The sequence below is a fragment of the Podarcis raffonei genome, chromosome 2 (genome assembly GCF_027172205.1).
Source record: "Podarcis raffonei isolate rPodRaf1 chromosome 2, rPodRaf1.pri, whole genome shotgun sequence".
Classification (NCBI taxonomy): Eukaryota; Metazoa; Chordata; class Lepidosauria; order Squamata; family Lacertidae; genus Podarcis; species Podarcis raffonei.
This window is the reverse complement of record NC_070603.1, coordinates 85,300,703-85,325,686: the sequence shown is the minus strand read 5'-3', so window position 1 is coordinate 85,325,686 and position 24,984 is coordinate 85,300,703. Positions and strand designations below refer to the sequence as shown.

Genomic DNA, 24,984 nt, shown 5'->3' with positions numbered 1-24,984 from the left:
GCGTGCCTAAGATGGTACTGCAAGGCTGCAATACTATAGCTACTTACCTAGAAGTGACCAGCATTAACACATGAATATCAGGGTGCCAACTTGAATAAAATATTGGGAGGGCCAGGTAAGCCCCGCCCTATCAACTGCACCATTTCAGATGCTCATGATTTGAATGGCAATGCCCATCAACTTTGGGGGCCCCTGGCCCCCTCAAATATTGGGGGGCGTGTCCGGAGTGAGCTCAGCTCCTATGCATGCAACTGTAGATGTTAAACATTGCTACCATGACTAGTATTACTACTTCAGAACTCATATACACAAAACAATCCTGTTTATTTTGTAAGTCACTCCCACTGTATTCAGGGAGGCTTGTTCCTGGGTTAAGAGACTGGAGGCTCAATCCATCCCTGAAATACCTTAAGGGTTTTAATTTTTTATGTGGGGGGAGTAATTATGCAGCGCTTCTATCGGGTACAATCAATCACTGTTTTATTTAAAAGATGTTTAACAACTGAATGTGAACTAGGAGTGCCGCAGAACGCGAATACAACAGAGTTAGTGCCCAGTGGGCTTTCCGACGAAGAGAGATATGTATAAAATGTAAATACCTGGCCCAAGGTCATGCACAAAGGCAGTAGTAATAAGGGTGACAAGTAGATTTTTGGTCTCCCGACGCTCAACTCTTAACTAGATACAGGGGCTGCTGCAACTGTATCTATGTATCTCCCTCCATATACACAAAAGAGCCTTTGTAGGGTATGCTGTGCACACATTATTGATGGTTATATCATATCAGTGGAAAGATAATTGTTGCTGTTCTGTCTGTCTGTGTGTACTGTACAGCTTCAATTATCTATCCATAATAGGGAGAGAGGGCAGCACTGGAGAATTTTAGGTAATCAACCTCTCCGAAAACGGAGGGGAGTTTTCAAGGCAATTACGAGGCATTGCGGGAGGTGGCCCAGTTTTTGAAAGGCAGAGAGTTTCCGCTAACCGGTCAGCTGAGCTTCCTATCAAAATGTTCAGTACTTGATTTGGCTTCTTAATGCTTATACCGTAAATTAAAAATACAGATAAATAATCTCTAAATAAACACACACACACACACACACAGAGAGAGAGAGGGGGGGGGATGTTGTTCTGCATTATAGAAGCAATAACATCATATTGGGCCTCTCCGCCTTGTCCCCCTACATTCAGAGGCATACTTCCTCCTCTTAGCATGACAAGAAGCTGCCAATAGCCATTTCCTCCATGAATGTGTCCAATCTGCCTTTTTCTCCTGCCCTCAGCCATTTAGCTTTTAACGAGAATAAATCAACAAACATCCATTCAAAGCTAGACAACACTGATATCAGAAACTTTATTTCTGCTTCCCTTTTTCTATTTTTCTAGAAAAAGAGGTGTCAGAACCCACCATGAACACCTGCCTTGTTCTCACCTGAGAGGTGCTGGAACTGAATTCTGGTGAGTTCTAGCTGAATAAAAGCCCTGACTAACAAACTGACATTTCCATGCACATTGCACAGAATTGTCTGTTCGTGGTGGTCCTGAATGGCTTTTCACCAACTTCTTGGGAAATAAAGGTCAAAGCAGGAATGTTTGAATTGCTAGTTCTTGCTTGACACATGCAACTTCCTTGACACATGCAACCTGACTAGCCTGTCAGGTTTTAACTTGCTGTATCACCTGCCAATGAGTGGCTGAGCAACTGTCTTCTAAATGGATCTATGTGGGCAGAAGTATCAGGACTGCTGCCTATCATTGGCTTAGCTGCAGTGATGTCACAGAGAGGCATGGCGGCCTTGCCGTAGGCAACTGAGGTTTAAGGGGGACTTAGGAGGCCATTCCTAAAGCCAATCTGTAACTTAATTTACATTTTCTCATCATAAGTCCAACCAAAGCTAACCATGCTAAAGTCCCATTGATTCCAGAGGAAAAGGATGAATCACACATTTGATTCTCTTGCAGAAACAGCTGAGACTAATAGGGAGTGGCAGGATTGTGCCACAGCTGAAAGCAACTTACTACAAATTTTTAAAAAGAAAAACCAACGAGGAAAGGGAAGGTAAGAGTGGAGGGGAGAGAATAAGTAACTTAAAAAAAAAAATTAAAGGACATTAGGGATTTCAAATGATGCCTTATTGTTGTGGGCTGAGTAGCTGAGCAGCCTGTGACTAGGAGGCCATTGGTCACAGACAGCTGACTTTTCCTTTATAGGGTGTGAAGGATTTTTGGCTTTAACATGTGATCTGAGTGTCTCTAGGTGTTAATGAGCACCATGCCCTGAACCATACAAGCAAACAAACATAAGATCTTCGTGGCTGGCCAAAACAGTTTTAATTTACAGGGATAAATCTCATTAAGCCAGATCCATTACATTCTACCTTTTTTCTATTTATTTGTCGTGAATTCAAGCAGCTATCTCAAATAGCATGACCAAACTGAAAACACATTTCACGTTGCCACTCGGGGTCCCCATCCACGTCTCAGGCTCTCGCGGCCAGCACATTACAACTCCGAGCAGAATTGCTAGAATGTGTGAAAGAGATACAGATGTCCACGGCTGTGATTCTGGCGTGTGCTTGTGACAAGCCATCAAGGTTTATAACAGGGTCATAAAGGCAAAAGAGTTGAGAACTGTGTCTCCTTAACTTTATCTACTTTCCGAAAGTAATGAGGATCAGAGGGATTAAAATGCAGTTAAGGGGTTTGTTTTTAATTCAGGGTGTCCCCCCTTTCCCTCCATGAACTTTCTTTACATTACCAATGTGGCAAACTTTTGTTTTTGTGGGACAAAAACAACATCAACAAGCACCCCTCAATGTTCTTCCAACTCATAGGAACAATAGCTAAAAGGAATTGTGAACAGGAAAGATGTTCTGGAAGATGGAGCCATATTCCCCGAGCCACCTTCTTCCTCTTGAAAAAATCACAGAACTGTTGGGCTTCGCCAACTTTTTGCCTCTATGTAGTAATTGCTCACTGCCCTTTGGAGCCCATATATAAACTTCTTCCTGCTAGCAGACTTGTCTATACCACAAAGTATGCATGGAGCTTGGCTGCAAGATGTCCCCTTATGACTACTTTGCTAGTCCCCTCCCTCCATGTTTGGCCACACCTCTGGTTCTGCAGAGAAATGCTGGATCCATCAGAAGCAGGAAATGTTTTGAATTCTGTTAGCGTTTCCCCTCAGCCCAAACAGCAGTTTTAGGCAGGGCTCTTTTCCCCAGCCGGAACTCAGTTCCGACACATCTCAGGTGGGCACTGTTGCCATTATAAGAGAACAAGGGAGGCGTTCATGGTGAGTTCTGGCACCTCTTTTTCTAGAAAAATAGCAGTGGATTAAGGGTTTCTACCATCAACCTGCCTCAGTCACAGTCAGAGTAATATCGCAAACCTTCCAGGAAGGGATTGAGTGATGGTGCTTCAAACTAGGGCGATGGGGACCATGCAACTTACTCCCCATAAATAAATTGCAAGCCTGGCTCAAACAAGTGAAAGCTACCAGCCACACACTCTGCAGTCATGTGGATGGGCTCTGAAGACAAATGGGGGCATTTACCTTGCACAAGAAACACAGAGAACCCACGCTGCGTTCAGGTTTTTAAAACTTTTTAATTTTTTATTTGCAACAAGGCCATTCCAGCAAGCTGCCTGCAGCAATTCTGCACTGGTATTCCTGAGCTGTAACTCTTCCAATCTCTCCTTTTCCTCCCTGCTGCTCTCCTTCGGTTTCATTGAGCCCTGTATCTTTCGCCTGGCTTTTGAGCTTCTTTTGCATGAATTTCCTTCCCCGCTTCTCCGTTTCCTGGATAGGCTCTATCACTTATCTGGATCATTTCATAGCACATAAATAAAGTGGTGAGATAAAGCACAAAGGGTTCTTGATAAAGTCCAAGTTTTGTTTAACAGTTAAGATAGTGAAAGTTTACAAGAGTTGTTCTGGGAGAGATCTGTGTTGTGAATAGAGCTATTATTGCCATTATCACATTGTTTAGACTGCTGGGCAAAAAACACAGGCATTTTCATACTTGTTTAACAGCTTCATCAGGCTGTATATTTTCATTGTCCTTTGGACTCAGTTGTCATGGGGATGAAAATGACACAATAAAAAGAATCACTGATTCCTTCATGACAACTGATAGGTCCAAGAAGTCTTTAATTAGCAGGCAGTAGAGATTAAGGATGTCAGACCCCCTCATTCTCCGTAAACTTCTCTCCAGGAGTCTGATTTTCTCCCCACAGGCCAATAGAGGGCAGTGCTATCCTGTTTCTTTTGATGCTAGATATTGTGTGTGTGTGTGTGTGTGTGTGTGTGTGTGTGTGTGTGAGAGAGAGAGAGAGAGAGAGAGAGAGAGAGAGAGAGAGAGAGAGAGAGAGAATAATCCAAAAATAAAACTCCACTTTTGCTACACTGGCCTATAAGCTGGACATATGAGGTAATAATAATATATTTTTGCACAGAAGTAATATCTTTGCATTTACAATGTATTTATAGTTACAATTCATACCCAATTTTCAGGATGAAGTTCCCACAATTTCAATTTGTTATGTCACTGAGAAAAATGAAGGGAACGTATCACCCCCCCATGGACCATGCTACTCAACTTCTACCCAAATCACAGAGCAAATGGGTATGATGTTGTAACAGAATGATTCTTCCAGAAAGGTTTTGATTAATGAATAGAACACATAAACATAGATGTGTTCACTTAAGTCATAGAAATGGCTGTATGGGTGTGTGGGGGTGTAATTGATGGTGTTCCCCATTGTTAAGGTAAGATATACCATCTGTTGAAGATGTTCTGATTCATTTCATATAAATGAACACGTTTAAAAATAAAAGCTCTTGTATAATTATGATTGAAATGTTGATACACTTAGCAAACAAGTTAGTAGATGAGTTCTTGTTCCTAAGTTTTGTTTGTTTGTTTTTTAAATCCATAAACAGATATGAGAAGAGTCAAAAACTGTCAATACCAATGAGCATTTATTTGGCCAATTCCATCATTTTGCGTGCACAGACACACCTCTCACTCATTCACTCTCACACACCATTTTACTTCCTGTTATTTTTTTTAAGTAAACATCAAGGGTGGTCAGAATGAATTACTTTTAATGCTCAGTGTATAAATACACAGGAGCCTTCCTCTTCCTGTTCTTGAGTCACAATCCAAAGCAAAGGTTGGCATCTTACTCCTTTGGATTGTTTGATTATTGTTACTATTCATGCTTTTAAACCATTCCTTCCATAGCCAGGGCAATTTACCAGCTACCACTTTTTCAGACCATGTCGCCATTTAAAGTCTTGGGATTCTAGGAGCTATATAGCATTTTCATGGTTTGCGATTCAAGAAAAATGTTTTATGTCGTAGGCTGTTTTGTTAGACCAGCATCCTAAAGAGAAACTGAAGCAGTGGAATTATACTAGTTGTTTGAGTGCGTCACGTTCATACTATTATCATGCAACAGAAACAACAATTTCAGATCTTCAAAGGTCTTGCAGGTTTTTAATCTTCTCACAGGTCATAGCTGAAGCAATCAACAAACTGGTGATAATTGTTTTGCCTACACTTGAGCTGGCTTCACATCTTTTAATATGCATATCCAGGAGAACAACTATTTACTGAATAGTAAACATGACTTGTGCTAATTCAATATGCAGCGATTGCAGACCATCCTTTTTTAAAAGTCTTCAATATCTTCCAACCTAAGGCACCTAAAATTGTAATTCACTACCTGTGCATCGCTCTTCACAAGTCTTTGCTTTGTGAAGTTTGTTAGCTTTGACTTACGTGGCTAACTTTCAGCAGATACAGGTATGACAAGTCTCAACAGTACTCATTTTTACTTCACTGTGGTTTACATTAAATCAGAATGAATTGTTCAGAATGCATTAACTTTTGAAATTTAAAAACAGATATCTTAAAGTTTGGGGCAAACACCAGATGCTGGCACATTATGCATACGGTAAGGCCTATCAGACTTGGGATTGCTCACATGAGTAAAGGAGCAGGCTCTGAGAGGAAATACTCATCCTACAGAGTTTACAATCTCATTTCTCTCTGATATGACTATTTGGCCAATTCCTAACAGGTAGTGGTGAGGCCAAAGCCTGCAGTCTGTAGCAAGATTCCCATAAAACCAAATTTTTGCAGCCTTTGTGGAGTGCAAAGTTACCCCAATTAATTGCAGCCAGAATCGTAGACTCTGGGTCTGCAGGATTTGTTCTCTATTTATTTAGATGAAGGCGTTATCAGCAAAAGGAGCTGATCTTGAAGGCATGTTTACCGCCAAGATGATATATCCTGCATTACGTTATCTATAAGTATTTTTGCTATTATAGAAACTTTTCCTCCTGGCTGGAGCATTTTGCTGCAGCAAATTGCAAAGCCAAAAAAAAGGGGGGGGGAGGAAGGGACCTTCATTTGGCGGCACAGAAAATTTGCATAAAATATTGCTCTAAGCACTGGAGGATCTTATTACATAGGGTTTTGATGATAATCTTTGTTGAAATAATATTTAACACATGCTGCACTTTTAATTAAGTATCTGAATAATCTCAAATTAATACCAGAGGTTTAAAAATAAGTTTTCATTTTAGTGAACTGTAACATAATAGCAGGCACCATGGCCATTTCTCTCTCCCTTACCCTTTGATTTAATTAAATGCCCCTTTGTGTCTTTCTTGTCACTTCAGAAATGAGCATGAAGAAAACAGGGCCAGAAACAATTTTTAAATGCTTTTTTTGCTTTTTGCACACGTCTCATTATGGTTGTTGTTGTTGTTGTTGCTAATAATAATGATGGTGACGATGATGATACATTTTGCTTCTGGAATTCAGTGTTCTTTGATGAGGATGTTTAATTGGAATCAACTGGATTGGTGCTTTGCAATTTGCCTGCACACTCAAAGGGCAATTACAACATGTTGTTACCTTTGTGAAGATGTTTCGGTATATTGGTGCTGAGACAAAAGTCAGTGTTTGGGAGCAGCAGTCTGTGGCGGTGAAGTTGGTTCTGGTGCGCGGGTGCGTGCACACACACACACACACACACACACACACACAACTGCAGACTGTTCAGTCTCAGCAGTTTGCACAACATAGGCATACTCTGAAGATTATTATGCTGTTGAAGTTGGAATGCAAAGTAAAAGGGAGGGCTTAATATTTCCTGAGAGGAATCAAGCGGTTGCAAATAAATTCGCGTTTATTCTATTTATTTTTTCAAATTAAAAAGCCCTGATCTGGCAGATTTGTTTGCCTTCCACTTGGGCATATTTGACAATCAGTGCTTCATTATTTCATCTTAAGAAATTCCATTTGAATAAAGGTTCGTGGGAGTGAGAGTTTTCTATTGCAGCCACTTTGGTCTCTCTCACGTCTCTCTCACACACAGGGAAGCACATTGTTTGCTCTGCATAAGGCGGTGGGGGCGGGTGGGTGGGGGGAAAGAATATTCACCATTTGGAACAGAGAGGATGTAATCAGACAGGCTTTGAAGGTTTTCTGTTAGATTCCCCCTTTATCCCATCCCATCTATCATTGTAAAGGAGACATATATAACTGCTGCAGTTTGTATATTGAGGGGAGCTGCCTGCTTTTTTCCCTTTGCTGAGATAATGACACTGTGGGTTGTTGACTGCTGTTATCTCTGATGACAGCCTTATCTGCATGGCTCTGATTCTAGCGCACAGAGTCGGGAGATATACAGTACTTATGAAACTGACCAGTGCTCCAATTATATGGGAGAAAAAGAAAAAAGAAAAATTCAGAACCCATTTCGACAGAGCAGGAAAATGTTCATGATTTGTACCTCCTAAATTTTCATTTCCTTTTTAAAAAAAACAAAATTAAATATAGAATCCTTCTGGGATAGGAAGCAGCGATCAAGGTCAGACCAAAGAGAGGCAGTGGCCCCCATCCCAGTGACAGCAATCCACGTGGCACGTGCGGGTGACACATGCAGACCTGTTACAACTCTGTAAGTCAGTTGTGGGGATCAAACTTTCAGCCTGCCCAAAGAAGGAGGTACATGTGAGTACAAAGTGGTACCCCGATTCTGCCTGCCAGGCAGGTGAGCACCACTGCCTCCCTGATCACTCCACTGAATCAGGACTAAATCGCTTCAGTCAATTCATTCAGCCAAAATGATCTCTCTGTTGGCCAACGCTAATGCAGCACAGTAGAGTTGTAAACAGAAATCTTCACAAGGCCCTGCCATGCTGCACCCCTTCCTTTTCTCCAGATCTCCAGGCACCTTAATAAGCAGTTATGATACAGCTTGACTCCATTCCCATGCTGGAAATCAACCACTTTGGTTCATCTGTACATAAAATCTTTGTTTCTGATTTAATCTGTTGAAGGCTTGGCGTACTTGAACCGCTTTATTTCTCATTTGTGAGGTAACATTTAAACATGGTTCGTATTGCAGTGATGAGGTGAACCAGATGATTAAGTCTAATTTGCAGTTACCTGCCTGCACAATAAGAGGCAGCTGCCGGAGACCCTGTAAGCCGTACAAGTTACCAGCATGCATTAGTCCTTTCAGATAAGTAGGGTCTCAGATAACCAGGGATAACACAGGTTTGGCATTACAAAATTACAGTGCATTAGAAACCTGAAGTGGCAAGCCTTGCTCCCTCTCTCAAAACTTGCTTCGTGTACAAACTTTTGTCCCGGGTACTAAGCGAAGTTCCAAAACGAGGAATGTGTGTCACCATCTGAGGGTGTGTGGTCCAAAGTCCAGAATGTCAGATGGGCAAACGTTAGGTACCACGGTATAAATGTACTTCAGAGACTCGTTTGCATTATCTCTGCAAGGAATTAGCATAACTTGGATGAATATAGTAAGCAGAAGATGTTGCAATTAATAAGGGCCCAAGCTTGCTATCTGTGCATGGTGATTCAGCTCCTTTCATCACAGAGATGAATTTACAGATCCTGCAAGCCAGCAACAAATATAAGACTCTTGTTATCTGCCATCCAGCCACTAAGCTTCTAAAGCAAATGACATTCCTGGTTTTGAGGTACTTGTATTGACTTACAAAGCTGTATACAGCTTTGGGCCCAGATCCCTGAATGCCTTCTCTCATGTTGATGGGGCTCCAGCTCTGGAATTTTGTCTTCTCTGAGATATGCAATGGCTGGTACTTACTCTTTGAAGCTGTTGATGCCAGCCTTTTGTTGGGTGCCAGAACTTAAGTCTATTTTAATGTTGGCTGGTTAGAATTTATCTGCCCCCCACCCCGGTGATGATGATGATTATGTATGTTGATCTGTTTTAATTGTAACCTACTCTAGAACTGCACTGGCAATGAAGAGTGGGTTGGAAATGTCATTCATTCATAAATAAAGCAAGCTTATAAAATAAAGTTGCAATTAATGAAGAAAGGAAGTTGAGATTCCCAACACGAAACCGAAAACTGCAGCAACAGCAGCTTGTTTCAAGGAAGTGTGTGATGTGCAATGCTTTTCTTGACACAATCTCTGCCATTTCACCAGGATCATTGGTGTTATGCAGTGAAAAATTACCAGAAATGAGAGGCTGCATCCAATGTTGCAGTTCAGCTGGCACAACAGACTGCTGTGCAGCCAACAGAGCTCCCTCTTCCTTTCCTGTCCCCTGTGCAGACTTAAAATCAGCACTAAGTGGTTTGGGGGCCCTCTGGAGCAGATTTGGGGTTCATGCAACAGAAGAAGCCCCACTGCACCAGCGGAACACTATGCAAAAAGACACTGGTTACAACCCTAGACCTGGGAGAATGGCCTGTATTGTACGCTATGAAAATGACTGTATTTTCCTGAAAATCGGTGTGAACAATCTGCAGGGCACCAAAGAAGGACAGAGCCAAAGCCTCAACATCTCTTTTGACCCACTGCTTTCTTTTCGGAGCAACAGGTTTATTGTCTAGCAACTGGCTGGAGCATTTCAGTTTCAAACAATAGAGCTGGGTTTGCAATGGTTATTAAGCCAGTTTTGCTGTAGGATGGAAACTTTCCCCTCTGCAGCCTCAAAACACATGCTCCCCCCCCCATTCCAGCACGTGCCCTCCCTGACCACAAATGGTCACTTTTCAGCAAGATTGCTTAGAAATGATGTCAGTAATTAAAACCATTCTCCCCTAATAGACTTCGACGTTCCTTCATGAGGGAGAAAGCTGGTCTCTCACGTCACGACGCCTCAGCCATGGTGGGGCTGCTCTTTCCTTTCGCCTGGCCTATAGGCACTAGGAGCAGCCTGTATCTGCAGACCATGGGAGCCGCGTCCATTTTGGGTTGTAAACCTAGGCAGGCAAAGTGAAGTCAGCTGTCCTTTCTGGAACAGTGAAGGAAATGTATTCCAGCAAAGGGCAGTTTGAAATGAAGCATACTAACATCATGCTCTAGGGAAAAACTTAAGGGAAATGGGGGGGGGGAGGCATGGCACGCAGAGGGATTGTTGTTTGGATACCAAAAACATGCAACTACCCCCAAAATGGCCTTGTTTGTTTGCAGGCTATGAAATATAGGCTTTCCCAGCATTTTACTGACTTCCACACTACTCCTGCCTGATCTGGATGGTCTATTTTCTAGACAGCAGATTGAAACTATGCAACAGGCATCTAAATATCATCATATACCAGAGGCAGCAATGCTCGCCTAAACGCTTCCAGCTACCACACAAAAGCACACTACATGATCCATCATCTGCAGCCACAATAGCTGATGAAAGTCTCTGCCACAGGACTCGGATGACTAGAAGCAGAAGGGGTCTGGTACCGTTGCCAGAGTATGGTTTAGTTCAGACTGGGAAACAAGTCCAGAGAAGTCACACTTGTCCAGAAAAGAATGTTATTGGCCCTACCGCTTGCACATATCTGTCATCAGAGACCCAGATGACAAAAAGAATACAACTTACTTGCAGCAAGCAGTTTACAGGTGTGCAATGGGCACAAATCAAAGTGCTATTTTTTACTTTAGAAGCATCAGGGAAACAGAATTGCCTGCTCTTTTACTAGCATCCCTGGTGGCCCTCCTTCAGGTGGGCTTATACTTTCTACGGCCTGATGAACTCTTCATGCAGAGGTCCAGCTGGTACCTTCCCAATTTTGTTTTAGGTGTCAGATAGTCCCATTTACCTTGGCTTTATGGAGTTTTGCTCAAGCTCAGTTTGTTCCTTCTGTTTTTTTTAATTGGAGCCAGTTTGATTTGGTAGATGGGCTGCTGGAGCTGTTTCAGTTTGTAGTGGCCTGCTTTTTCTGCAGCTTAGTTGGCCCATTGGCTATAGAATTGGTTTGGGATGGTTGTTTTCCTACCTATTTTTATGCTCCCCTCATAGGAACATAGGAAATTGCCTTGGACTCAGACCATTCATCCATCTAAGCCATGGGTTGGCAAACTAAGGCCCGGGGGCTGGATCTGGCCCAATCGCCTTCTAAATCTGCCCCGCAGACGGTCCAGGAATCAGTGTGTTTTTACCTGAGTAGAATGTGTCCTTTTATTTAAAATGCATCTCTGGGTTATTTGTGGGGCATAGGAATTTGTTCATTCCCCCCCAAAAAATATAGTCCGGCCCCCACAAGGTATGAGGAACAGTGGACCGGCCCCCTGCTGAAAAAGTTTGCTGACCCTAATTCTAAGCTCAGCATTGTCCGCACTGACCAGCAGCAAACTAGGATTTCAGGTAGGAGACATTCCCATCTCTAACTGGAGATGCCAGGGACTGAACATGGGAACTTCTCCAGGCAATGCAAGATGTTCTTTCACTGAACTACAGCCATTCTCTGTATGCTGTTGACACTTTATCGTGTTTTATCTGTTAATGGAGCCCACCCCCGCTCCCAACTGGACTCTTTGCAGTAAGTAAATGTGCTGCAAAGTGTGGGATAACAATCACCTGACATGATGTCATACAATCGCTGCTAAACAAAAGTGCAGAATGAATGGATAAACGTATAAACTTCATGCAAACTTTGTAAAAACAAATCGGGATGAATGCTCCATAAACAAGTTGTCTGGAAGAGTTTTAGGTGACCCCGGCTCTCTTAGCCTCAGCCCCCCCACTTGCAAAATTGGGGGGGGGTGAATAATACAGGCTAACATGGCTTCTTAACAACAACAACAACAACAGGGAGGTTGTAAGGAGCACTGTATAAATATAAAGTATGTGTTAATGATGATGAAAATAATGCGATTATCCACCTTGAATGACATCCGGATAGTGAAAATAAATAAGAAAGAGAAAGACAAACTCGTGAATACTTCAAACATGGCACCAAAAGCTAGAATGGGCTTGAAGACTGCATTTCATTTTGAAGAAGTGTTTTAACCAGTTTTGTACTTTAATGTTGTTGTACTATGATGTCAAGCAGAAACAGTAGTGCACTTTCATCTACCTAGCCTAATACTCCTAAGCTTTGTAAAGCACTTTCCTTCCTCAGACCAAAGGTTTTAGACATGGCAAAAAATGTATCTGTAAAGGCTATATTCTTCTGCTATATGCCGAAATGTTCTTAAGTTCTGAAGAGATGCTCCATGTTTCCACATCCTTCTCTTGAATTTTTCCCTATATAGAAGAATTTTGTTGCCGGTTTGAACATATAATGATGGCAATCAAAGCAAACAAGGCAAACAATTTCCACAGCCAAATTTCTAGACAGAGACACAGTGAAAATAAGCAAGGTACACAAGGTGCTGCTGGGGGGGGGGCAAATCTGTCTGCCAGGACATATATATCCCCTTAGCAAATTATGATAAAACACTGAAAAATAGCACCTGCAAGTCCAGTAAAATTTTATGTAGGGTGCTTCCACACTGGTTTACTGTGGATTTGGTGCTGCTCATGAAATTTTTTCAGAGTTTCCAAATGGCATCTTCCTCACCAAAACATCTATACCCCGTCCCCCCATTTAATCCAAAATAACTATCAGATTTTCTGCAGTCTTGATTAAATGGGAAAATAATATGGAACAACATTTTGAGGTCATTGCACATAATATGAACAACGCCCCTGTGTGTGGAAGCGACGTTAGCTTATTAACGTTTTGTTTTATTATTTTCAGAATAATTTTAGGAAGTGGGATCAACTGGGTTAGGGAGAGATTCACATGATAGTGAGCAGGAACTTGAAATTCAACATATCCATTGTTTTATCCTGGAAGAAAATTCCTTAAGAAAGCAAATAGATTGGGGGGGAGGGGGATCCATCACTTATAGTAACTGGCAATCTAGTAACCCAAATAGGTTCAAATGCTGTAGCTCTTTTCTCCCCTTTTTTAAAAGAAAAGTTAAGAATGTGTTTATTTTAAACGATACTTCTTTCATGGCAATTTCTAATAATTGATGCAATCAATGCAATAAAACCAACAACACTTTATTGGCTATTTACAGCAGTGGGTCCGAATGCAGTACTTGCATGGCTTCAGACCAGCAACATTTGGCAGCAGGCGTTTTTGGAGGCCCAGGAATGCCCCCCCCCAGTACTTTTCTTTGAACTTTAGGCCAGCTTTTAGCCCTGGCCTGCCTGTATTTATCTGCGCTGACAGTGAATGGGAATTGGAAAATGGAAAGGAGAGAATGGCTGCTACTTTTTAAAAAGCTAATTTAAAAGCAGGCGCAGTCTTCTGTAAAGATGATTCTGATTGTCCCCAGCTCTTTTGAAGGGACAAGGTTAAATCCATTTGTATTCAGAATGTGGGATTAGACACTCACACAAAATGAACAACATTTTCCTTATTTATTCCATATTTAAATGGCCCCCGGAAGTATAATCCAGTCGATTCCCAGCTGTTTGGGAATGCCAAGGGATCTTCTCCACTCCCACTCCCCCTCTTCCAAAATACATCAGCAAAATTCCTAAAATCCCAGTAACTCTTTTCTGCCCAGTCCCCCAGCACAACCCTGAAGGAGGGGGATTGCATGTCATCCCTAAAGTTACATGTAAAGTAAGTGCAGCTTTATTCCAAAGTGGCTCGGTGGAGTGGAATGCAACCCAATATGGTGCATTGCCCTAATACCAGATGTCCTTGCATGACCTCATTCTGTTTGTTAGAAAAGATGGATTGTATGCATATGAGCAAATAACTACCGTTTTTTCCAAGCCTCTCGATTTTACAGGGAATCTTCCTGTAAAAGCACCGCTGCGGCCTGGAAATGTCTTGGGGGGAAAGGGTTAGAGCATTTTAGAATTTTCATTTATGTCCTGCTTCTGCTCCAGTGAGCACAAGGGCAGCATACATGGCTCTCCCCCCCCCCTTCATATTCACAACAACCCTGAGAGGTAGGCCTGGCTGAGAGATAGCAACTGGCTCAAGGTCACCCAAAGAGGTGTATGTTGAGCAGGGGATTTGAACCGTGGGTCTCCCCACTCCCAACTTCATCTTCAGAAAGTTTGCCTGCATGCGTTAAGAGGCTGATTGCTACTATGGGGTTATCAATTTGATCCTGCAAAGAACAATGGTACCTTGGGTTAAGTACTTACCGTATTTTTTGCACCATAACACTCAATTTTTTCCTCCTAAAAAGTAAAGGGAAATGTCTGTGCGTGTTATGGAGGGAATGCCTATGGGTGGCATGCCTACGGATTTTCCTCCTCTAAAAACTACGTGCGTGTTATGGTCGGGTGCGTGTTATAGAGCGAAAAATACGGTAATTCATTCCGGAGATCCGTTCTAACCTGAAACTGTTCTTAACCTGAAGCACCACTTTAGCTAATGGGGCCTCCTGCTGCCGCTGTGCCGCCAGAGCCCAATTTCTGTTCTTATCCTGAAGCAAAGTTCTTAACCTGAAGCACTATTTCTGGGTTAGCGGAGTGTGTAACCTGAAGCGTATGTAACCCGAGGTACCACTGTATATCCTCACTCCACCCTTAAAAAGCACATTTTAGCCATTATCACGCCTCCAGTGAGCTGTCCCATCTAATTATCCTGTCCTTCTGGATGGAGAATGGAGTATGAAGATAGTTTCATCTTTGTCAGTTTCACATAAGGTAAGGGAGGTAAGAACTGATTCTTTGGAAAGTTGAAATGGCCACTACAAAACCGGGGAGAGAGTCACCATCCTTATAAAAATTAATAATAAAGAGAAAAAGTCAAAATTCCATGGAATGGCAGGTGCACGGCTGTGGAGGAAGAGGGCATTTCATGTCACAAAATTACGTCTATTAACTGCTTTTCTGCTTCTTGTGCTCAGGGCAGGGTTCAATAGAAGCTCAACTGTTCAACACCACAATACAGTGGTACCTCAGTTTACAAACTTAATCTGTTCCGAAAGTCCGTTCTTAAACCGAGGCGCGCCTTCCCTAATGAGGCCTCCCACCACCAGTGCCCTTCCACTGTTCAGATTCCATTCGTAGACTGAGGTAAAGTTCTCAAACCAAGACACTATTTCCAGTTTTGCTGAGTTTGTAAACCAAATCGTTTTTAAACCGAACTGTTCTTAAACCGGGGTGTTGTTGTTTAGTCATTTAGTCGTGTCCGACTCTTCGTGACCCCATGGACCAGAGAACGCCAGGCACTCCTGTCTTCCACTGCCTCCCGCAGTTTGGTCAAACTAAACCGAGGTACCACTGTATATTAAAAACAAACTAACTAAACTAAACCAAAAAAAAAAAAAAAATACAGCAACAAAACTGAATTTTAAATGTCTTTGTAAACAGATTTAAAGTACAGAGTGGGGGCCCAGTACAGTGGTACCTCGGGTTACAGACTCTGCTAATACAGAAATATTACCTCAAGTTAAGAACTTTGCTTCGGGATGAGAACAGAAATTGTGCTCCTTGTGCAACTACTCTATTCCCAACTTGGAAATGGAAAGCAAAATACTGGTGGACAACAAAAGAGGTTTAAAGATGCTCTTAAGACAAACATTAAAAAATGTAGTACAGTTGTACCTTTGTTCTCGAACGTAATCTGTTCCGCAAGTCCATTCGACTTCCGAAAACATTTGAAAACCAAGGCATGGCTTCCGATTGAGTGCAGGAGCATCCTGCACTCAATCGGAAGCAGCGTCAGATGTTCGGTTTCCAAAAAATGTTCGCAAACTGGAACACTCACTTCTGGGTTTGGAGCATTTGGGAGCCAAAACATTCTAGTCGCAAGGCATTTGAGACCCAAGGTATGACTGTATAAGCACTGATAACTGGAAAACACTGGCCTGCGAACACTCCAACTGGAGAAAAGCCTTTACCAAAGGTGTCATGGACTTTGAAGAAGCACAAACTCAGGGTGAAAAGGAAAAATAAGCTAAGAGGAAGGCACGTTTGGCAAACCCTCACCGTGATCAACTCCCGCCCGGAAACCTGTATTCCCACTGTGGAAGGGCATGTGGATCCAGAATTGGCCTCCAGTCACTTATGGGCTCACTGTTAAGACCGTTTTCATGGAAGACAATCTCACTCAGCTAAGAATGATCGCCAAAGAAAGCCCACTTCTGCGTAACCCCTTGTATTATCCAGATTGTGCTGCCTTCACAAGCAGGCAATTGCTGGGCTCTGCAGTGTGGACCCTTGCCTCCAAACAGAACATCATAAAATCTCCGGGAGAAGTGCTCAAAGCATAATTAGATGCATTCTCAATCCTGCAAGAACTGTTCTGAGTGAATCCTCCTGAACTGAAGTAAGATTCTGTTATGCTGCTCTTGCCTCTCCCCACCCCACCAAAAAAGAAGCTGAAATCTAAATAAGCCTTCAATCCTTGTATCTTTATTTCAATTCTTTCTTGTTCCAGTCAAGCAGTAAATAAGGAAGCACGGATACTCCATGCCTACTGCAGTACAACTTGCCAATGCTTCTAAACTGCTCCTCTGAGCTCCTGCCAAGGCCCCTTATTCAGATACTGTGTAAAGCCTCTTGTTTTTTCTTGGGTATATTCCAGTTGTTCCTAGGTTCTTCTCAATTCCCCCACACTGGAGTTTCAGTTCTGGGATCCTATCTGATTGACTAATCATCCCTGGAGCATAAGGAGAACTACCCTAGAAAACATCTGGGTCTCTAAAATGAAGCAGCTCCCTGTGACATCAATCCTTAAACGTGTAGAAGCACTGCATAGACATCCTTTTAGGACGTCTCTCTTTCCAAGAGTTACAATGCATTTGGACACATTTTGGGTGGCAATGCACTGGAAACCCCACTTTGATATGACATGGTCTCTGAGGCCAAAGATCTCTTACTATTGCCGTTTCTGAGTTCTTACTAGATGGAATGGTAAGAATGGAAGAATTGTAGTTATTATTATTTTACTGAATTGTATTGTTTTGATGAATTTGTTGTTTGCTTTATTTATGTTACTATGTTTGATATTGTAGTGTTTACAATGGTTTCCCCCTCCACAATGCTATTGCAATTATTGTGAGCTGCTTTGAGCTCAACATTTGTTGTTCAAAAAGTGGAATAAAATATTAAATCAAATTGAATCAAAAGCTAACTGTACTGCTTTGACCTGGTTTTTGCTTTCTTAGGAATTATTCTGGTCATATGCAATTTTCATTTGAATAAGTTTTAGTCTTTGTAACCCATGCATGACCTACAAGTAACATTGTCCCTCATGCAGAGAGGGTCACAGATCACCAAGCTGTATGTCTATCGCTGCATGCAACAGGGTTCGGTCTTCAAAAATAACCAAAATAGTAAGTTAAAATGGATTATAACTCATGACAGTGTCTACATATCTGGATAGGCTTGCCTTAAAAGGGGGGTTTTTTTAGCAGGGGCCAGAAAAGAGTGCAAAGTGTGGGTGCCACCCACTTTTGTTGCACTGTAGTGCAAGAGTGCCCCTCCAGAGGGTAACCACATGGTAACACTGGAGAGGATGAAGAACAATAAATAAAGCAGGAGGATGTGTGGCGGGTTCACTATAAATCCACTACTAACTTTAACTGCATGACGTATGTATTGAGGAAAACAGCCACCATGAAATGCGCAAGTCTGGAGGGGCCCATAAACCCCACAGAAACAAATCGGAAGGAACGCGCACTGAGCAGCAGATACCCTTAGCCTTCGCGCAAACTTTGTGAAAACATTACCTAATCAGTATAAAGGTCGCCTGGGAAAGGGCGAACTGAGGGAGCTTTCGCTTTGCTATTTTGTTTTTGTTTAGGGAAACGGGCGCGCGGCCTGCCTCTGGCACTAGCTGGCTAACGAAGCTTAAGGGGTTTTGAAGGGCTTGAATGGGAGTAAAAAAACCAGCCGGGCGAGGAATTTGGGCTGAATGCTCCCACACGCTTCATTGTGCAGAGCGGGAGGGGGGCGGCGAGGGCTGCAGCATGCAAGGCCAGAAGGGCCGCCCAGCCTCCCTACGCGAGGAAGAGGCTCTGTCTGGAGCCCACGCGCGCCTCCCGCCAGGACGCGCCGAGCTGGGCCCGTCTCCTGCCCCAGACCTCCTTCCCCTTTGAAGTAAGCCACGTGCGTTGGCAGCGCCCGGCCGCCTCGGCCTGCGGGCCGCGGATCATCCAGGCATTGAAGAAGGGCAAGAAAAATGCAAAGCCCTGTCCCGAGCACCATTAGCCCCTTTGCAACTTGCCTCTCCCTTGCTAATTCCTGGCCTTGTGGCTCCACGACGGCAGCCGCCGCCTTGCAAACACCTGCAGCTTTCCCTTTCTTTCTTTCTTCTAAACCGTAGGGGTATTCAAAGTCTTTCCTTTTTCCTACCCCCTCCCCTCCCTCTCTCTGGCGAACTTCGCTTGCTTCCTTTTCTTTGGCCCTTTCACTAACTAAATACAGCTGATCCAGACCCGGCCCCTCCGCACGTGCCAGATGAATAAATCGCACGCCTCGCCCCCTCCCGGGTTTAAATCTTCCCCCTGCTGCTGTGTTTGCTCATTCTCATTGCAGCTGTGGGGTTGCTAGAGAGAGAGGAATGACCTATGGGCTGGCTTGCTATATTGCTGGTGTGCAATCCCGCAGCCCCTTTGAAAGCAAGGGTTGTAAACCCTCGCTTGCTGGCTTTTTCATGTATTGTGCTGTAGTACTTGCCTTTTGTTGCAAAGTGCAAACACAAACACGCCCGCTCTGCAAACCGGGAGGGGTGGCGAAGGAGAAGGCGCAGGAGCCCCTTTGCAATATATATTGCCCTGTCCAAAGCCTACGGGTTAAAACAAACATCAACAGTGCGTCAAATAGTTTGCCCGTAAGACTCTTTTGTTATGAAGATAAGCTTGTTATCTCTTTCATTCAGATTTTAATCTGACAGGTCATTTGCATACTGCCAGCTGACTTCAGGGTGTGCATTAGATCCACTTTGCATTTAAATCTTCTGTCACTCAGCAAAATTAAAAAGAGAGAGTAAAAAAAAGGCCTTCTTTCAGTTCCATTACTTTTTGTTTGGGTGTAATCGACTAAAAGGAAGTGCCCCCGCCTCCCCAGTATCTTGAACATCTCTTTTTATTTTCATGGCAAACCCAAAATAGAGATACTAGTTAGATTTAGATTTGAAATGGCTGCAGAGTGAGAAGTCTGCAAAGTGCATGATGTCTCCAACCTCACACTTGCAGAAGCAATAGACAATAAACTAAGTACAGTATCATAGGTGCACTGAAGGTAATGTGTCATCACACTGTGGCAAAAATAAGAGCAGTCAGATATTTGGGCAGCCAATGGAGGGAAGGTGTGCACTCCCCCTTCGGAAGTACAGTGGTACCTCAGGTTAAGTACTTAATTCGTTCTGGAGGTCCGTACTTAACCTGAAACTGTTCTTAACCTGAAGCACCACTTTAGCTAATGGGGCCTCCTGCTGCCGCCACGCCGCCAGAGCACGATTTCTGTTCTTATCCTGAAGCAAAGTTCTTAACCTGAAGCACTATTTCTGGGTTAGCGGAGTCTGTAACCTGAAGCGTATGTAATCTGAAGTGTATGTAACCTGAGGTACCACTGTACAGCCAGAGATCATAGCTCACCAATCTCTTTCTTTGTCATGTATGGAGGTTCCATTGTTAGGAGGTTGAAAAATGAGCTAAACATCAAACCTACTCTCTAAAAAAGAAGAGTTCTCTCCTAGATGCCTACCATTTTGCCTTGCCATGAAATTGCCTCTTCCTGGCTTCCAAACAGAGAGGACTTGCAGACAGCTGTCATTAAGCATGGGAACTTCCTCAAACTTCTTGAAAAAGTGTTTCTATCTCTATAAATTAATAGATCAGAATGTTCAAAGTCACATAAATCCAAACAAATGAAATGCATGCTGTTAAATTTATGCTCAATCTGGCCTCTGTGAGGAGCTTCACAAAATTTATTCTTCGTTTATTTATTTTATTTTATTTCTCCAAGGAACACAAGGTGATGTACATGGTTTCCCCCCTGCTCATTCAATCCCCACAACAACCCTTTGAGGTAAGTTAGGCTGAGACTTGGTGGGTGGCCCAAGGTTACCCAGTGACCTTCATAGCGGCGTTGCAGTTTGAACCTGAGAAATCATTTAAACAAACACTACAAAAACCATTTCATAATAACAGCAAAACAATAACATAGTAACACCATCTAGCTTCCCTACAAACAAATCTGGAAGCGATCAGGGACAATGCTGATCACCATCAGACCAAACTGAAGAAGGTACTTAAGAAGATAAATGCAGTGGCACAGTCCTGAAACATGACTTTTGTACAACGCAGGACTTCTCCACACTGGAGTTTACTGTGTGTTTGCAGATGTTTGCATTCCCATTCAGTTTGGTTAATCCACATGATGATACCCTCAAACAACAGCCATCTTAATGCTATTCCCCCTGTAAATTCAAGCTTGCCTGATATGGTGGTGTTCTAGTAAACTGGGGAAATTGGGTTCCAAACTACTCCACTCTGGGCTCTCACTAACATTCAGTGTTTTTGGGTGGGTGGATCAGTTGTCACTTTTTGCTACTCTCCTTTTTATGTTCACTGCTTCTCCAATGATTTCATTGCTTTTCCAGTTGAGATCTTGGAAGATTTTTGTTGTTGTTTGCACAAAACCAGAAAAACTGCTCAAGGAAATTTACAATTCCCTGTGTGCTTTTGCAAATTCGGGGGGGGGGGTAATTTTTCTTAAAAAGTAAGGTGTACACACAGCTGTCTGCACACATACCCTGTTGGTACTTAATCAATATAACGGAATCAACAAGATAGAAGGCAAGGACAAACACAAAAGGGAATGCCTGCTAGTATGAACCAGGCCTGCTATACGCCAGGAAAATTCCTGACACGTTCTGGTTTTCAGGTGTAAAAATGGCGCTTGGGGGGAAATTTTGCTGAATTGGCAAAATGTCAGGGAAAACCCGGATGTATGTCAACATGATGGAAAAAGCAACGGAAACAGTTCCAAAAGCTTAAAATCACTTTTAGGGGGAGACGTCCCAAGGTTTGTTTCCAAGAAAAGCTCAACAAATTTGCGGGTGTCAGGAATTTCACTTTTTGAAATATGGCAACCCCCCCTCGTATGAACAGGAAAGACTGAAGTTGCTCATCGTTTATACACTCAGATACATGCTGGTGTGGACTGTGCTGCTCTAATTTGAATGGGGTGGGAGAATGCATTAACGGCTAAATCATGCTCAAAGTTGGACACCCTTTGCCTTCTTCTGGTTCTTCTTCCCTCCCTTGCATCTGGCTTAGCACTCCAGTTGGAAAGCAGCACCTGGACAAGCAGAGTGAAAGTGAGGGGCCGTGTCGGCACCAACCAATTTCTGGCGCAAGGAGGGGTGGAAGGGGTTTTTTTTTGTCTTTCCTTGCCTGGGCGAGTTCCTGTGCAGCTCTTTCCACATGTGCAGCCCACATGCCCAAAGCTGTAGCACAGAAATTACGTGTTAAGAGGTCTGCTGGATCACTTACTCACAAGCAGATCTACTCATAAGGAAAGGTTATGGCTGGCTGGTAGGGCAGATGCCCATCGCTCTCAACAAACCTGTTCATAAGGAAAGCAGCTGCTATGACCAGCGATGAGAGCAGATTTCATATTTTGATGAAACTTGTATAGCATTGTACAGTGGTACCTCGGGTTAAGAATGTAATTCGTTCTGGAGGTCTGTTCTTAACCTGAAACTGTTCTTAACCTGAAGCACCACTTTAGCTAATGGGGCCTCCTGCTGTTGCTGCGCCGCCGGAGCATGATTTCTGTTCTCATCCTGAAGCAAAGTTCTTAACCCAAGGTAATATTTCTGGGTTAGTGGAGTCTGTAACCTGAAGCATCTGTAACCTGAAGCGTATGTATCCCGAGGTACCACTGTACTGGTATTCTAAGCTTAAGTTGGTGATCAATGAGGGCAAAATGTTGTGCCTGCCAGTATTGCATTGGGTGTGTGTTTTAATCAAAACTCTAAAACTCTGGCTGCTTTATGTGTCCAACTACAGAACTTCCTTGTCTGGTGGTGGAAGATATGGTGAAGCTTTGGAGGAACAGCTGCAGCTTACTTAGTGGCAGCAAGAAGCCCATGTTGTCTCCTCCTTGTGAGCAGGTAGAGGATGGAGCAATATCCATTGCTGTGTCTCTTCAAACCTTATGAGGAGCCTTGCAGGGCAGGGATGGTGAACCCACAGCCCTCCAGGCATTGCTGGTAGACTACAACTCCCATCATCCCTGTCCATTGGACATGGTAGTTGGAGCTGGAGGGATGTGGAGTACAATAACGCTTGGAGTTCTGCAGGTTCGGGTCTATATTAAGCAGTATAGAAATTAAACAATCATTCACAAGAAGAGCCTGTTGGATTAGGCCAATGGCCCATCTAGTCTAGCATCCTGTTCTCACAGAGGCTGCCCAGATGCCTGTAGGAATACCTCAATCAGGAGCCAGCTACAAGAATAGTCTCCCCTCCTGCAGTTTCCAGCAACTGGTATTGAGAAGCATTACTGCCTCTGACCATGGATCCAGCTATCGCAATCCCAAGCAAGTCACATAAAAGTTCATTGTGGTGGGAGCCCAAGCAGACAAAATTTTGGTGCTCGCTGGGTTACATTTATTTCTATCACCTTTATATTATTCAACTTCACTCATACTGAACTTAAGTTGAAATTTCTGATCCAGAGTTCCTGGCACCGCCTCTGGCTCATTCAGTGTTCATTCAGTCCTCTGGCATTTTAGGAAGTAGCCAGAATTATGATGATGATGATGATGATGATGAAGAAGAAGAAGGGCTGTTAATTTAGATGGCAAAGACTGCAACCCTCAGCCACCATGTGCACTCTCAGGAACTCACAGCATGGTTTTTCCTTGCAAACACATCTATAAAAGGGGGGAAAACTGTGGCTCTGTAAGTTTTGGCTTTCATAAGTTTTACTAAATTCATAACTATGGTATGATTATTTATCACAATAATATTTTGTTTTGTTTCTTAAAAAGGAAATAAATACTGAGCATTCCTTCTGATTTGTTTGCAGGGAAGTTCTGTGACATTTTGTCAAGCAAGTGTTATCCCACACTCTGCAGTGCATTTTCCCATCACCTTCCTGGTCACAAAATAATCTGGGTTTTTTATTTTCTCTTGCGGGTTGGGGTGCATAGATTTGCTGCTCGAGAATGCCAAATCAACTTTACCTGCACAACTGGAATTTAGCAACAGTCTGGAAGAGCCCTGATTCTTCAGCAGACTATGGCACTCTTTACTCAAGGAAACACAAATGGTCATTTCCCTGGTGAAATTTGGATGCTGGCTTAAAAGGGAATCCTTCCATTTCCTTTTGACTTAGCTGCTCTCTCTGTGTTTTTGATTGGTACTAAGCGAAACTCTCTTTGCTGTATATTAATGCCATGCTACTTAGATTATGTATTTTATTTTAACTTTGGTTGTTCGCAGCTCTAGGATTCTTGTTGTTGCAACATAATGTTGGGCTATAAATACTTTAACAAATAAACAAATATTTCCAAACTTCTAAACCTTTATTCTATAACTAGCATACGGGATAGAAAAGTGTGTGTGCGTATTCTCAAGATATCTCTATCTATTCAATATACACACAACACAGAACTGTTGAAGATGCACCAAATCTGTGCTGTCTAAGATAGGATGGGAATGGGAAAGGTCACTGGTAGTATGACTTTATGATTGATCGGATCCTAAGCCTTGGGACTCCTCTAAACATCTTTTTAATGGTGCATTCATAATGATTCATGCTCATGATGCTATCAGGGTGGTCACACCTGATTCCACTTCAGATACTATTTGTACCTGCAAAGGTTTTGTAGCATGGGCATAGCTGGAGGCAGCTGCCTCCCTGCATTCAAGTAAATTTAAAAAATGCTTAACTAACTGACCAATTGCATCACAAATAACTCAATTCTGCCCCCCTAACAAAAGCCTGCCCCCCTAAAATAAATCCTAGCTACGCCCATGTTTTGGGGTAGTATTGCTTCTTTTCCAACCAGTGCATATCCTCTAACTTCCTGCTGAAATCTCATAACTTCTGGGGGGCCTCTAGATGGGCATGTTCTTGACATGATAATAGTGCAGTAGTAGAGGATTCCTTCTGCTTTAGTTTGATCTGTGATGCTTCCATGATGCTCCTTCCTCGATGCCATCACAATACTGTTATCTGGAGGAGCTGTGGGACAACAAAAGCAGAGCAAAAATAAACCAGAACATCTGTGGTATAAAAGGTTATGGGATTTAACAGGATGTTATGGGATATGCACTGATTAGAAATGAAGCAGTATGACTGGTCCAGAAATTTTGCTGGTGCAAACAGTATTGAAAGTGGGGTCGTGTGTGACCTCCCCAATAGCATCATGGGTACAAAGCATCATGAATGGACAATAAAGAGGGACGCTTTATACCACAAATGTTCTGGAGGTTCTTGGTCCCACTTTCATTGTGCTGTAGTGCCTCTGGCCCAAAATCACAGAACAACTAACTTTTATTGTGTCACAAACATGTTGCAGAATGCACGTGCAACAAAACCATCCATCTGGAAGGGCCTTTGGGATGCCCCTGCTGCTTTTTCAAGCATCCTTGCTCAATGCTACAAGCTTCCTGTCCTTCATTCCCTTCCCCCTTCCTTCAGCGGCAAGGCCACCTCCGTCCTTGCTGCATTTTCACATCTGACAATTTTTATTAA

The 24,984-nt window shown here is 42.9% G+C and overlaps 1 long non-coding RNA gene across 1 annotated transcript in view; it reads left to right on the top strand.

Moving 5' to 3' along the window:
- Positions 1 to 1,961: 1,961 nt before the first annotated feature.
- The window catches only part of LOC128408361 (uncharacterized), a 48,235-nt gene continuing 25,212 nt past the window's right edge, over positions 1,962 to 24,984 (top strand). Inside the window, exon 1 of the long non-coding RNA XR_008329047.1 lies at positions 1,962 to 2,059. This is a non-coding gene — a long non-coding RNA (uncharacterized LOC128408361). The remainder of the gene's footprint in view (positions 2,060 to 24,984) is intronic.